Source organism: Cervus elaphus, chromosome 18, assembly GCF_910594005.1.
Source record: "Cervus elaphus chromosome 18, mCerEla1.1, whole genome shotgun sequence".
Taxonomy (NCBI): Eukaryota; Metazoa; Chordata; class Mammalia; order Artiodactyla; family Cervidae; genus Cervus; species Cervus elaphus.
The window spans coordinates 98,920,496-98,934,679 of NC_057832.1; positions in this window are offsets into that span (position 1 = coordinate 98,920,496).

Sequence of the window (14,184 nt, forward strand, 5' to 3'; positions counted from 1 at the left end):
CAAGCTCCTGCTAGGTGCCAGACACTGCACTAGATGCTGGGTATATTATTGAGAACAAGTCAGAAGGACATGATACTTGACTTAGGGAGCATATGGAAGAGCTACTGAGCCCTGTTTTGGAGACACAAGAAAGCCATTTAGGTGGACACGATGTTTGAATCATCCAGTCTGCAAGTCAAAGCTTGGAAGACCTGCTTCCATATAGTTCACCTTGTGCATAATAGAGGGAGAGAGGCAGAAAGAGCATGACTGCCTTCCCCCTTTCCCCCTGCCTCCATGCATGCTCAGTTATGCCGAGTGATAAATCCCAGCGAGAGGGACTTCCTAGGTAGCCCTAGTGGTAAAGAACCTGCCTGCCAATGCAGGAGACCTGAGACATGGGTTCCATCCCTGGGAGGGGAAGATCCCCTGGAGGAGGGCATGGCAACCCACTGCAGTATTCTTGCCTGGAGAATCCCCAAAGACAGGGGAGCCTGGAGGACTACAGTCCACAGGGTCTCAAAGAGTCGTCATGACTGAAGTGACTTAGCATGGCACAGGACAAATCCAGGCCAGACTAGACCAGAAAAGACATCTGAGCCAAGAGGTTGCCCAGTGTTTGTTGGGTTCTCTCTGCCTCCAATAAAAACAACAAATGTTCCTTTCATGTGTTAACAATCAAATCAGCTGAGCATTGTTGGTGTTGACGAGGGATATCTGGAAGCAGAACTTAGAAGAGACTCATGTGAAGGGTGACCACACTTCCCAATTTATGCCTGTTGTTCTAGTATCATTATAAATGTGAACCCATTCCACTCTCAAAAGCATCCCTATAGGAATGGTGAATCACTCTACTAATAATGTGTGTTCACAAATGTTTAGGAGATCTCCATCCTCACTTCTATTGCCTTGGTTTAAGCCTCCATCAACTCTCACCTAGATTACTGTGATAACTCCAATTGGGCTCCCAGATTCTGTCATCACTGTAGCAATAACAGCTAATTTCATTAGAAACTAACTATAGGCCAAACACTATGCTAAGACTTTACAAAGATCACTTAAACGACCCAACTCATTGGAACAGAGATATTCTAAGGATCACAGTTTGATAGATAATGAACCCGAGTGATACGGGCTCAAGAACTTGTTCAAGGCCATAAAGGGACCAATAACGGAGCCAAGACCTGAACCCAGTCTAACTCTGAAGACCACACTCTTTATTTATTTATTTTTATTTTATTTTTTGGCCATGCCCTGGCTTATACGATCTTAATTCCCCAACCAATGATCAGACTCCCACCCTCTAGCAGTGGAAGCATGGAGTCCTAACCACGGGACTGCCAGGGAATTCCCTGAAGACCATACTCTTGATGACTCTGATTTCTTCCCAATCCATTTCCCTTTCATATGTCTAAAAAGCTGTCTTTCTGAACCACAGATCGGACTATAACTTCACCCTTGATAAAACCAAACTCTTTGATATGAAATGACCAGGCCTATCTCTCCAGCCTCTCCACTGAGCACTGCTCCCCTTGAATCAGCTGCTTCCACCATGCCAGATTTATTGTGGTTTCCATCAGGCACCACATGTTTAGATGCTGCAAGGATATTGCACATCCTTCACTGGATTCAAATATCTTTTCTTGTGTTTTCTACCTGTTGTTTTCACATTGCTCTCAAGATACTTGTCCTCATTGATGGAGTTCCTCGGGGCTACCATTGTGCCCTGTGTGTTCCTGTCTTATAGCATTTCTCACAGTACGGTAGTTGCTTGCATATCTGTTTCCTTGGAGGGACTAGGACCCCTTTAAGAAGGAGATCCATTTTATATAAAAGTCCTTTGATTCCAGAGAAGCTGACTCTAATTTAAACCTAAAGGAACTTATTGGGAGAATATGAATTGGCTCATGGGATTGAAGAGCCAGCTGAAGAGCCAGTCTTGGAATGCGCTGACGCCAGCAGAGCTCTGGGGGTTCAGGTAAGGATATCCAGTTGAACGTCTCATCAAATGCTGCAGCAGGCTGTGTGGTTTCCCCAAAGGCAATTGAGGACTGTTATGAAAGAACAGTTAGGGGAATGGATGTCTACTGATGGATGATAACAAATGCCCACCACAGTCTGACTCTTTGCTCTGAATTTGGACAGGAGCTCCGCCATCAGCCTCAAGCAAGTCTGTATATCCTTACTGAGGAAGCCCAGATTTCGAGCCCTAACTGTCCTATGACCTTGAGCCATTTCTGTAGCTAGCCACATAGGCAATTAAATAGGTGAAGTGACCAGTGCGTGAGTGTGATGACTTGCTCTTGGAGGGGGTGCTGGTTTGGTTACAGCTGCTGTTTGCTGAGCCCTCAGCCCTGGGTTGCTCAGCAGCAGTGCCGTTCACTGTGGACATGGGGCTCACCGGGCCCATGCTGTTCTCCTGTGGGCAACGGGGGCTGGGCAGCTTGTGTTACCATGCTGAGGCTCCTCTGTTGCTGTGCTGTTGGTAACAAACTGTCTTGCTTTCATCCATTGACTCCACATATCTACTTTGGGTGCCTTTGGGATTGTCATAAATCAGTCTGCTTTCTTCCTTAGTCATTTTCTTTGGAGTCATTGCTGTGTTTCTCTCTGCTATCTTCTGTGAGACCTGGGTTCATCTCCAACACTGTCCAAACCCCCACGTTCACTCTGATTTTTTTCACTATTGTCCAACCCAATATCATTTTTTCACTATTGAAAATAATCTTCAGCTAACATAATGCCTGTGTTTGGGGATGGTGAGGATCTTTCTTTTTAGAGAAAACACAAAACTTCCTCAATGACTGTGTCCATTTCCAGATCTGGGTTCACGAGGCAAGGTCCATTCTTCCCCTGGATTGTTGCTATCCTACCTTTATATTCCAAAACTTCCATACCAAGTGGTAAACTGAAATGCCACAGATACATCCTACATATGGTAATGAGAGAAGGAATAACTTAAATAATATATTTCATCACAAAGAAAGAAATATAGGTTGAAATTCTCACTTCTGCACCTTGATGACCAGGCAGTAGCTAGTATTTATTTATTATACAGTGGAAGTGACAAATAGATTCAAGGGATTAGATCTGATAGAGTGCCTGAAGATCTATAGACAGGGGTTCATAACATTGTACAGAGGTGGTGACCAAAACCATCCCAAAGAAAAAGAAATACAAGAAGGCAAAATGGTTGTCTGAGGTGGCCTTACAAATAGCTGAGAAAAGAAGAGAAATGAAACGCAAAGGAGAAAGGGAAAGGTATACCCAACTGAATGCAGAGTTCCAAAGAATATCAAGGAGAGATAAGAAAGCCTTCTTAAGTGAACAATGCAAACAAATAGAGGAAAACAGTGGAATGGGAAAGACTAGAGATCTCTTCAAGAAAATTAGAGATACCAAGAGAACATTTCATGCAAGGATGGGTCCAATAAAGGACAGAAATGGCAAGGACCTACCTAACAGAAGCAGAATAGATTAGAAAGAGGTGGCAAGAATACCCAGAAGGACTGTACAAAAAAGGTCTTAATGACCCAGATGACCATAAGGGTGTGATCACTCACCTAGAGCCAGACATCCTGGAGTATGAAGTCAAGTGGGCCTGAGGAAGCATCACTACAAATAAAGCTAGTGGAGGTGATGGAATTCCAGCTGATCTATTTCACATCCTAAAAGATGATGCTGTTAAAGTGCTACATTCACATGCCAGCAAATTTGGAAAACTCAGCAGTGGCCACAGGACTGGAAAAGGTCAGTTTTCATTCTAATCCCAAAGAAAAGTAATGCCAAAGAATGTTCAAACTATCGCACAATTGTGCTCATTTCACACATGAGCACATTTTTTGAGTAAGGTAATGCTCAAAATCCTTCAAGCTAGGCTTCAACAGTACGTGAACCAAGCAATTCCAGATGTACAAGCTGGGCTTAAAAAAGGCAGAGGAACCAGAGATCAAATTGCAAATATCCATTTGATCATAGAGAAAGCAAGAGGATTCCAGAAAAACATCTATTTCTGCCTCATCAGCTACACTAAAGCCTTTGATTATGTGGATCACAACAAATTGTGGAAAATTTTTAAAGAGATGAGAATACCAGACCACCTTACCTACCTCCTCAGAAACCTGTATGCTGGTCAAGAAGCAACAGTTAGAATCAGACATGTAACTATGGACTGGTTCCAAATTGGGAAAGGAGTTCATCAAGATTGTATATTGTCACCCTGTTTATTTAACTTATACACAGAGTACATCATGAGAAACGCTGGGCTGGATGAAGCACAATCTGGAATCAAGATTGCCGGGAGAAATATCATTAACCTCAGATATGCAGATGACACCACCCTTATGGCAGAAAGCAAAGAAGAACTAAAGAGCCTCTTGATGAAAGTGAAAGAGGAGAGTGAAAAAGCTGTCTTAAAACTCAACATCCCAAAAACTAAGATCATGGCATTGGGTCCCATCACTTCATGGCAAATAGATGGGGAAAAAATGGAAACAGTGGCAGAATTTATTTTCTTGGGCTCCAAAGTCACTGCAGCCATGAAATTAAAAGACACTTGTTCCTTGGGAGAAAAGCTATGACAAACCTAGACAGTGTTTTAAAAAGCAGACACATCTCTTTGCTGACAAAGGTCTGTCTAGTCAAAACTATGGTTTTTCCAGTAGTCATGTACAGATGTGAGAGTTGGACCATAAAGAAGACTGAGTGCTGAAGAACTGATGCTTTCAAGCTGTGGTACAGGAGGACTCTTGAGAGTCCCTTGGACAGCAAGGAGATCAAACCAGTCAATCCTAAAGGAAATGAAAGGACTGTTGCTGAAGCTGAAGCTCTAATACTTTGGCCAGCTGATGCAAATAGCTGACTCGTTGGAAAAGACCCTGCTGCTGAGAAGTATTGAGGGCAGGGGGAGAAGGGGGCGACAGAGAATGAGATGGTTAAATGGCATCACTGACTCAATGGACATGAGTTTGAGCAAACTCTGGGAGATAGTGAAGGATGGGGAAGCCTGGAGTGCTGCAGTCCATGGGGTTGCAAAGAGTTGGACACAACTAAACGACTGGACAACAAGATAGCATTTATTTCTTTACTACACATTCCATTTACCTTTTGCTTTGAAAAGCACCTTAGCTATATGGGGTTCTTCTCTTGGTAGGAAGACCATGAAACTAAACTCTTGAAAAACCTTAAAACTTAATTCTTTAGGTTTAGATTTCCCTGGTGGTCCAGTGGTTAAGGCTCTGCATTTCCACTGCAGGGGGCATGTGTTTGATCTTTGGTTAGGGAAATAAGATCCTGCATGCCCCACAGTGCAGCCAAAATAACAACAACAAAAAAACCAAATCCCTAAGCCCTCACTGGTCTGGCTGTGGAGGGACACGTGCTCTTCTGTAAACTAAGCAGGTGCTGTAAAGAAGCAGCTCAAGGATCTTTTGGGTTCTATGCCTACTCCTCCCTGCCCCCATGTTGTTTTTACACTTTTGCCTTTGATAATGAGTCAGTGCTTCTCAAATGCCTCTAGAACCCCCTTTTATACATAATCACCATGCTCCCCTAATGGCAAGAGGAGCCCAAAATAGCAGCATCAGTCTCAATCAGTAGAGTGATTTTTGTGCCTCTGGGGAATCATTTCCATCCTTAAGTGTTAAAAGCTCCAAACTTTGGAGATGTAACTTATGAAATTTTTTCATACAACCCTTCCTTCGAAGACTTCTGGAGGATGCGCTGCATTAAAATTCCTCAGAAGGAGGAAAACATGGATCCAGGAAAAGGATGGATTTAGTGTAGGATAGAAGTGAAGGAAATCCAGGATGTTGATGGAGGGAGATGCCAGAACGACAGCAGAGCAGTCAATTCTTATTGGAGCAAGAAAGGACTCTGCTATATATATCTCTGTCCTCCATCCATGGGGTTCTTCAGGCAAGAATACAAGAGTGGGGTGCCATTTCCTCCTCCAGGGGATCTTCCCAACCCAGGGATCAAACCTGGGTCTCTTGTGTCTCTTGCATTTGGAAGCAGATTCTTTACCACTAGCACCACCTGGGAAGGGGTACATTAGGAATAGTATATAAAACCAAGTAGGGACGTCCGTGGTGGTCCAGTTTGTAAGACTCTGAGCTATCAATGCAGGGCGCCTGGGGTTCAATCCCTGGTCAGAGAATTAGATCTCACCTGACGCAACTAAAAGTTTGAATGCGGCAACAAAGATCCTGTGAGCCAAATAAAGTCCCAGTGCAGCCAAATAAATAATTATTTTTTTAAACCAAGCAAACAAGACAATGTTACAATTATTAACTTGAAGAGGGAAAAATTGTACCAAAAAGAAATACAATTCAAGTATATGCTTTGTCTGTGATTATTCACAATACTATGACAGTGGATGAGATGGTTGGATGGCATCACCAACTCAATGCACATGAGTTCGAGCAAACTCCAGGAGATAGTGAAGGACAGGGAAGCCTGGCGTGCTGCAGTCCATGGGGTCACAAAGAGTCGGACACAACTTAGTGACTGAACAACAACTAAACAACATGCCATGTAGGATCTTAGTTTCCTGACCAGGGATCAAACCCACACCCCCTGCATTGGAAGCCCAGAGTCAACCACTGAACCACCAGGGAAGTCCTCAGTTTTTATTTTTTAGGTGTCCACAACCAACTCTCTGAAGTTCAGGCATAAAATGAACATTTGACGGGATATCCAGTAGCTGACACATTCTCAAGAAAGATAAGAGAGAAATGGCTTGAAGGCTTACCCAGCCAGGACAAGGAATGATGGCCCACCCATGGCAGGACTGCCCCAACAAAGACTCCATGCCCTACTACAACACAACACTACAGCTCCCCCCAGTGATACTGGGCCAAGAGTCTGCCATCACTGTCTTCTAAAAGCAGACACTTCTACAGCCACCTGGTCCGGAAAGCAAGACTGTGCGGTGCTGGCTTCCTTATGTTCTCACTCCAAAATAAGTGAGTCTGCTTGGCAGAACCCAGGTGACAGGATGTACCTGAGCTGAAACAGAGGCTAGGAAAGTAAGGTCTGGCTTCCTCCCCAGGGAAGTGAAACTCATGATGTGTAAATCCCCAAATAGAAGTATGGCAGCCAGGAGTCTTGAAAAGTGTTGCCAAAGCACCCTTAATTAAGTAAGTACAGACCCAGATCTCAAAAGGTCAAATCATTCTCAGCTCTCAGCTCTCTGATTACCAAACCTGACTATGTTTCCGGTCCTTAAGTGCTTCCCAGAATCCTCTTTTCTCCACTGAAGTCTCCACAGGAGCCCATTTACAGACTTACAAAGAGCCTATTAAACATTCTAATACTTTCTCAAAACCTTGGAGATGGGGACTTCCCTGGTGGTCCAGTGGTTAAAAATCTGCCTTGCAATGCAGGGGACATGGGTTCGATCTCTGATCAAGGAACTAAGATCCCACCTACTGCAGAGCAACTAAGCCCATGCAACACAACTAGAAAGTCTGTGCCTCGCAACGAAAGATACCACGTGATGCAACGAAGACCTGAGGAAGCCAGAGAAATAAATAACATTTGCAAAAACCTTGGAGATGTATAAGTATTCAGGGTCTTCTCAAAGGACAGAGTTGGGCCAGGATAGAGGAGGTACATGATAGATGAGTCAGCATTCTTGTCTCGCAAAGCCTTGAATTCCTTTTTATATATCCTATCAAGGAATTTCTGGCCTCTCATCGTTCTTTAATGCAAACCAGGTTGAATCCAAGCTCATTTAAACCAACACAGCAAACTATTAGAAACATACAGAGCTGGGAGAAATAGCAATCATTACATAATCCCTGGTGCTGCTGCTGCTGCTAAGTTGCCTCAGTTGTGTCCGACTCTGCGCGACCCCATAGACAGCAGCCCACCAGGCTTCTCTGTCCACAGGATTCTCAAGGCAAGAACACTGGAGCGGGTTGCCATTTCCTTCTCCATAATCCCTGGTAAGAGGACCCATGTCAATAAACCAGCCCTAACTAAAATTATGCTGTCCCTCCTTGATGGAGTGCCTTAAATTTATTATGATAGATACGTCCAGACTTTGCACATACAAATCATCAAATTCCTACCATATGTTTTCATACTTTCTTTTCCCTACACTGATTCTTACACTTACCTACCCACATCCACTGGACATTGTGGAACTGGATTCTGCTTACCAGTCTCCTAATTCTGAGGGGAAATTTTAGCATCCTCCTGCAAGAAGGGAAAGCCTTCTTCTCATAAGATCTTCTAAGTCTCTAGAATTAATCCTTAATTTTCACTCTGTTTCATCATGCCTCTCTTTTACATAACAGACTGGACTGAAGCTATGACTTTGGCAGTCTTCAAAATTCAACAACCCAAGGAACCTGGATTCTGAGTCCTTTTTCTTTGAACTTTCTGGTCTCCTTCTTTGAGTTATTCAGTGTCATCAGAAGCACCCATTGTACCCCAGTGTCCAGGAGTTCTTCATACCCTTTGTGTTGTCTGAAGGCAGCAGCCACCTCATTCCAAGGATACCCTCATGTCCAACAAATGGTCCTTGTTATCAACAACTTATAATTAGCTGCAGGCCATTGACAGTTAAGTTCCCAACCTGGAATATTGCTGGAATCTTGCTGAATTCTATTCCGTCTTGTTAGGATAAAATAAACTCCCTGGGGACCTACAACCTGCAATCCACTCTCTAGCACCAATTTCTGTCTCAGAGTTCTTCAGTTGAAAGCAATAGGAATTTCTCTATCTTTAGAAGGAGCTTGGGTTTTGTGTCCCTCGCTTCTTTGGTAGCTCAGCTGGTAAAGAATTCGTCTGCAATGCAGGAGACCCTGGTTCAATTCCTGGGTTGGGAAGATCCCCTAGAGAAGGGATAGGCTATCCACTCCAGTATTCTTGGGCTTCCCTGGAGAATAAAGAATCCATCCACAATGCGGGCAGACCTGGGTTTGATCCCTGGGGTTGGGAACATCCCCTGGAGGAGGACGTGGCAACTTACTCCAGGATTCTTACCTGGAGAATTCCATGGACAGAGGTTCCTGATGGCCTACAGTCCATGGGGTCGCAAAGAGTTGGACACCACTGAGCAATTAGGCATAGCACAGCACAGAATCAGAGACAATTAGAGAAACAGGTTTAGAAAATGCAGACCCCCCCTCTCCCGAAAAAAAGAAAAAAAAATGCAGACTCAGAGCAGCACCAAGGATGCAGGATGTGGATTTACTCCACACTCTGTTGGGAACACTGTTACCAGCTTGAACAAGGCTCCACCGTGTTTTCTGTCCTTATGGTTTTCCATTTAACATTCAAAGTCCCAGGAACCTCTCTTGGGCCTTGTTGCCTGCCTGGGCCAGTTATCTTCCCTTTTCCATCCAAACCCGCTGTCCCTTTTTCACCCTCTTTGTGGCCAGAACCATACGGTTTCTGCCTGTTCTACAAGACCATAGACTGTATCAATGGTCTCATTGCCTCTGGTCTCCAGATGGGTTTGGCCAGTAGGAAGTCCAGGTAGGAGATCAGAGGGGGAGGGGAGAATGGAATCAAGATGATTATTTCCTCTCTTGCAGTAACATGAGGCTGGCTGTGTGTCCCTCAGTAGAAGGAAATTGCTCTTCTTGTGGGAGCCTCTTCCACTCAATTCTCTCTTTCCTAGTTGCAGTAACCATGCCCTCCCCTCACCCCTAGGGCCATTATGAACTTTAGCTAACTGGATGCTCCCTCCTGAATTTTGTATCTTGATCAGGGATGTCCCTCATCCCCCCTCTAAATGAAGGTATGGTAGTGGGGACAGCATCCTGACCAGGCAGTGCTGGCTGCGTGACAGGGCTGGGCATCCATCCAGCTTCTTGTCCTCTTTTGATTCCTGCCAAGAATCCCAAATTCCTCGACTGGTTCCCGTAACTTTCAGCTGTAGTCAAGACCTTCCAATAGTCTTCCAATGAACTCTGTTTGGCTTAGGTGAGCCTGTCACTTCCTGTGCCTCCAATCATGATGTCTAATTGATGTGCTGCTATCCCCAGAAAAGTGGATGCTGTGTAAACACGGCAAACACAGGTGTCTTATTCATCTGTGTTTCCTCCAGTGCCTGCTTCCTACTAGATATCCAGTGAAAAGCTGTTAAGTGAATCCATTTCTGCCATGGCCAGCCCTGGCTACCCCATATTGTTCCTCCCCTGAAATGAGGGAAGAAACTATAGTCTTTGCTGAATGAGCTTAGTGAAACTGACTTCCCAGAGACTATTTCTTAGAGGAAAATAACACAACATAAAGGATTGGTAAAGCTTTTAAGGGCCAATAAGCACATCCTTTAAAAGGGAAAAGGAATAAAACTTTGTTATCCAGAGTCATGTAGAGCCCACCAGGACATGACATTTGCAAAACCTATCCCCCAAACAATGTAAGAATGCCTGTTAAAGTTTCTGAAATGGAATTCAGGGACAAGAGAAAATGTCCTCAAGGAATAATACCAAGAGAGACCCACTTAAAATGTGTGATGGAAATGAGAAGAAAGCTTCACAAATGCCCTGTAAATCTCAAGAAAAATACTCAACAGCAGGTCCATTAAGACTCTAGTGGTGATGATACAGCAGGTGGGAGAAGCAGAGAACCTGGGGACAGAGAATATGTAGAAATGAGCCATTCTGACCTGCATCCTGGGGCCACCAGGGCATCCACTAATGAAATCCCAGAACCACAGATCATTGATTTAGAAAAACAAAACAATACATGTCTCATCTTCAGCAAGAACCCTGTCACTTCAGTTTAGCCAGAATCCTCCTACAGTTCAGTTCAGTTCAGTTCAGTTGCTCAGTTGTGTCTGACTCTTTGCAACCCCATGGACTGCAGCATGCCAGGCCTCCCTGTCCATCACCAACTCCCGGAATTTACCCAAACTCATGTCCATTGAGTCGGTGATGCCATCCAACCATCTCATCCTCTGTCATCCCCTTCTCCTCCTGCCTTCAATCTTTCCCAGCATCAGGGTCTTTTCTAATGAGTCAGTTCTTCACATCAGGTGGCCAAAGTACTGGATCTTCAGCTTCAACATCAGTCCTTCCAATGAATATTCAGCACTGATTCCTCTTAAGATTGACTGGTTGGATCTCCTTGCAGTCCAAGGGACTCTCAAGAGTCTTCTCCAATACCATAGTTCAAAAGCATCAATTCTTTGGCACTCAGCTTTCTTTATAGTCCAACTCTCACATCCATACATGACTACTGAAAAAACCATAACCTTGACTAGACGGACCTTTGTTGACAAAGTAATGTCTCTGCTTTTTAATATGCTTTAAATAGGTTGGTCATAACTTTCCTTCCAAGGAGTAAGCGTCTTTTAATTTCATGGCTGCAGTCACCATCTGGAGTGATTTTGGAGCCCCCAAAAATAAAGTCAGCCACTGAATGTTTCCACTGTTTCCCCGTCTATTTGCCATGAAGTGATGGGACCAGATGCCATGATCTTAGTTTTCTGAATGTTGAACTTTAAGCCAACTTTTTTACTCTCCTCTTTCACTTTCATCAAGAGGCTCTTTAGTTCTTCTTCACTTTCCTCCTTACCCTTGATGTTTCCTCTTAGTAAATTTCCATCCACTGCTCCCCACCCTGTTCCTTGGCTATAAAATGCCACCCATAAGGCTTCCCAGGTGGCTCAGTAGTAAAGAATCTGCCTGCCAATGCAGGAGACACAGGTTCAATCCTTGCGTCAGGAAGATCTCCTGAAGGAGGAAGTGGCAACCCACTCCAGTATTCTTGCCTGGAGAATCCCATGGACAGAGGAGCCTAGCGGGCTACAACTAATGGGGTCACAAAGAGTTGGACACAACTGAGCAACTGAGCACACACATCATGCTGTAGTTAGAGCTGACGCAATTTCTCTCCTCAGTTGCAAAATTCCATTGTGGTGGTCCCTATACCTGTTGTTTTAACCCTCACCCCTCCTGCCCCAAATAGTCTTCCTTATCTTACTTAAAAAAAAAAAAAAAAAAAAAAGCCCACAAGGGATCAATCTTGAGAAATCCAAGACTATGGTTTCAAAAGAGAAAAATAACTACTGAGAATGGTAACACTTCCTAAAACGAACATTTTAAATGAGAATTTAGAATTATTAAGGCTAAGGGCACTTATTGGAGCTATATCTTGAATGGAAACAACCAGAAACGCAACAATCTAGAAATATACCAAGAGGGTTCAGTTCAGGTTTTTGAATCTGTTTCTGACTCCTGTTTTGACTTAGAACAAATCAATTAATTTCCCCATTGGAGAGATACATTTTTCAGGATGCTCCCAAACAAAACACTGTTTTTGAATGTTAATAGTTGCAACAGTAACTGGAAACACACCATGTGTCCTCAACAAACAAGTAATCATAGTTTATTCCAAGTTGGTCTTGTTGTGGTTGTTTAGTTGTGTCCAACTCATTTGCAGTTCCATAGACTGTAGCCCACCAGGCTCCTCTGTCCATGGGATTTCCCAGGCAAGAATACTGGAGTGGGTTGCCATTTCCTTTTCCAGGGGATCTTTCTGACCTAGGGATCAAACCCATGTCTTCTGCATTGGCAGGCGGATTCTTTAGTATTGAGCTATCAGGGAAGCCCTCTTATAGCCCCCTAAACTCTCCAGTCAAGCATGCTGCCTTGCACAACAAAGGAAAGGAATTTCTGTCACATTCCTCCCTCCCATCAAGGGCCACATCTGGATGCAAGAAGAACGTGGCCCCTAGTGGTATGAGATCTTCACATACCCATCCTCAGGATGTTCCGTTTGTAAATGCTTTGGATTTTTCAAAAAATGTCTCCACTTCTACAGTCTAATGTAATTTTCCCAGTTGTGTGAGATGACAGCTGTTATTTTGAACTATACCTTACAGGTGAGAAAAGTGAAGCCCAGAAGAGCTTGGCATGAGCTTTGGGCAGCTCGTGAGTCTCAAACTCCAGAGGGCAGTGGGGTCAATGGCCTCTGGGCCTCTTCTCATGAGTGTCAGTCCCTGTTGCGCCTGTTTCTGTTAGTCATCTTCACTGAGACCTTCAGTTGCAGGCTTAGCTCAGCCTAGTTGCTAAACCAGGGGCCCAACCCGAGCCCAAGCCCTGGATTCTTGCCTAGGTAAGCAGGCTGTCACCAGGTGGCACCACACCGCAGCCGGGACCCCAGGGGATCAGATCTGCATCTCCCGGCCCCTTGGCTGGGTAGCCTAGCCCCAGGCATTTTATTAACTTCAGACTAATGCCCCACCACCCAATTGACTCTTTGGGACCTCACTTGTCTGTCTATAGTGGAGTTCTACTGCTTTTCAGTACCCAGTTCAATACATCTTCAATGGTATTTTTTTTGTTGTTACAGCTGCATTCTAAGTCTCGATTAGATTTCATTATTTTCTGAGTAAAAGTTTCTGGTTAGATTTCACTGTGACTTTTGCAAGTTGTATGTGAGAATTTACATATTGGAATATATATTTTTATTATATTTTTTTCCTTTTATATGACAGGCTAACACATTGATTTTTTTTCTTTTTCTTTTTTTTAAGCTTTTTATTTTGAGTTGGAATATAGCCAATTAACAATGTTGTGATAGTTTCAGGTGAAAAGCAAAGAAACTCAGCCATATATATGTATATCCATTCTCCCCCAAACTCCTCTCCCTTCAGGCTGCCACATAAAATTGCAGCACATCGACTTCTTAAAACTACATATGTATATATTTCTATAAGGATATAATCCCTGAATTTTATTTCAGAACAGCAAGAGAGGTATTATAAAATATTTACCATGAAAAGGGAACTTGAGTCTGACACAGCTGAGGCCATCATATTGGAATATTGACCTTCCAGATATTTTCTGGTTGACTTGATGATACTTGAACAAATAACAACTTTTAGCTTACTTTGCTATCTCCACTTTCTCCTGCTCTCTCCTCACCCTGGGGCTGCTCCCAGAGGCTCCTTTGCTCTGCTGGTCCCACACCTTCTCTTTACCCATCAGAAAGCAAGCTCCTGACAGCGTCCCTTGCTCCCTGGTACAATCCCAGGGGGCCATTACTCCCTCCTAGGCTCCCTCCTACCCCTTCCCAGTCCCCCAGCTCCATCTTGCTGGTTCTGCCCTCACTTCAACACACTTTACATCTCCAGTCTCTTCTGGACTGTCTGTCCAGGTGAGATCCTGGACTATGCTCTCTCTCCTGATGGCCTTTTAAATATTCTTTTCTCTAGCTGGAGATGCACCCTGTTCTCAT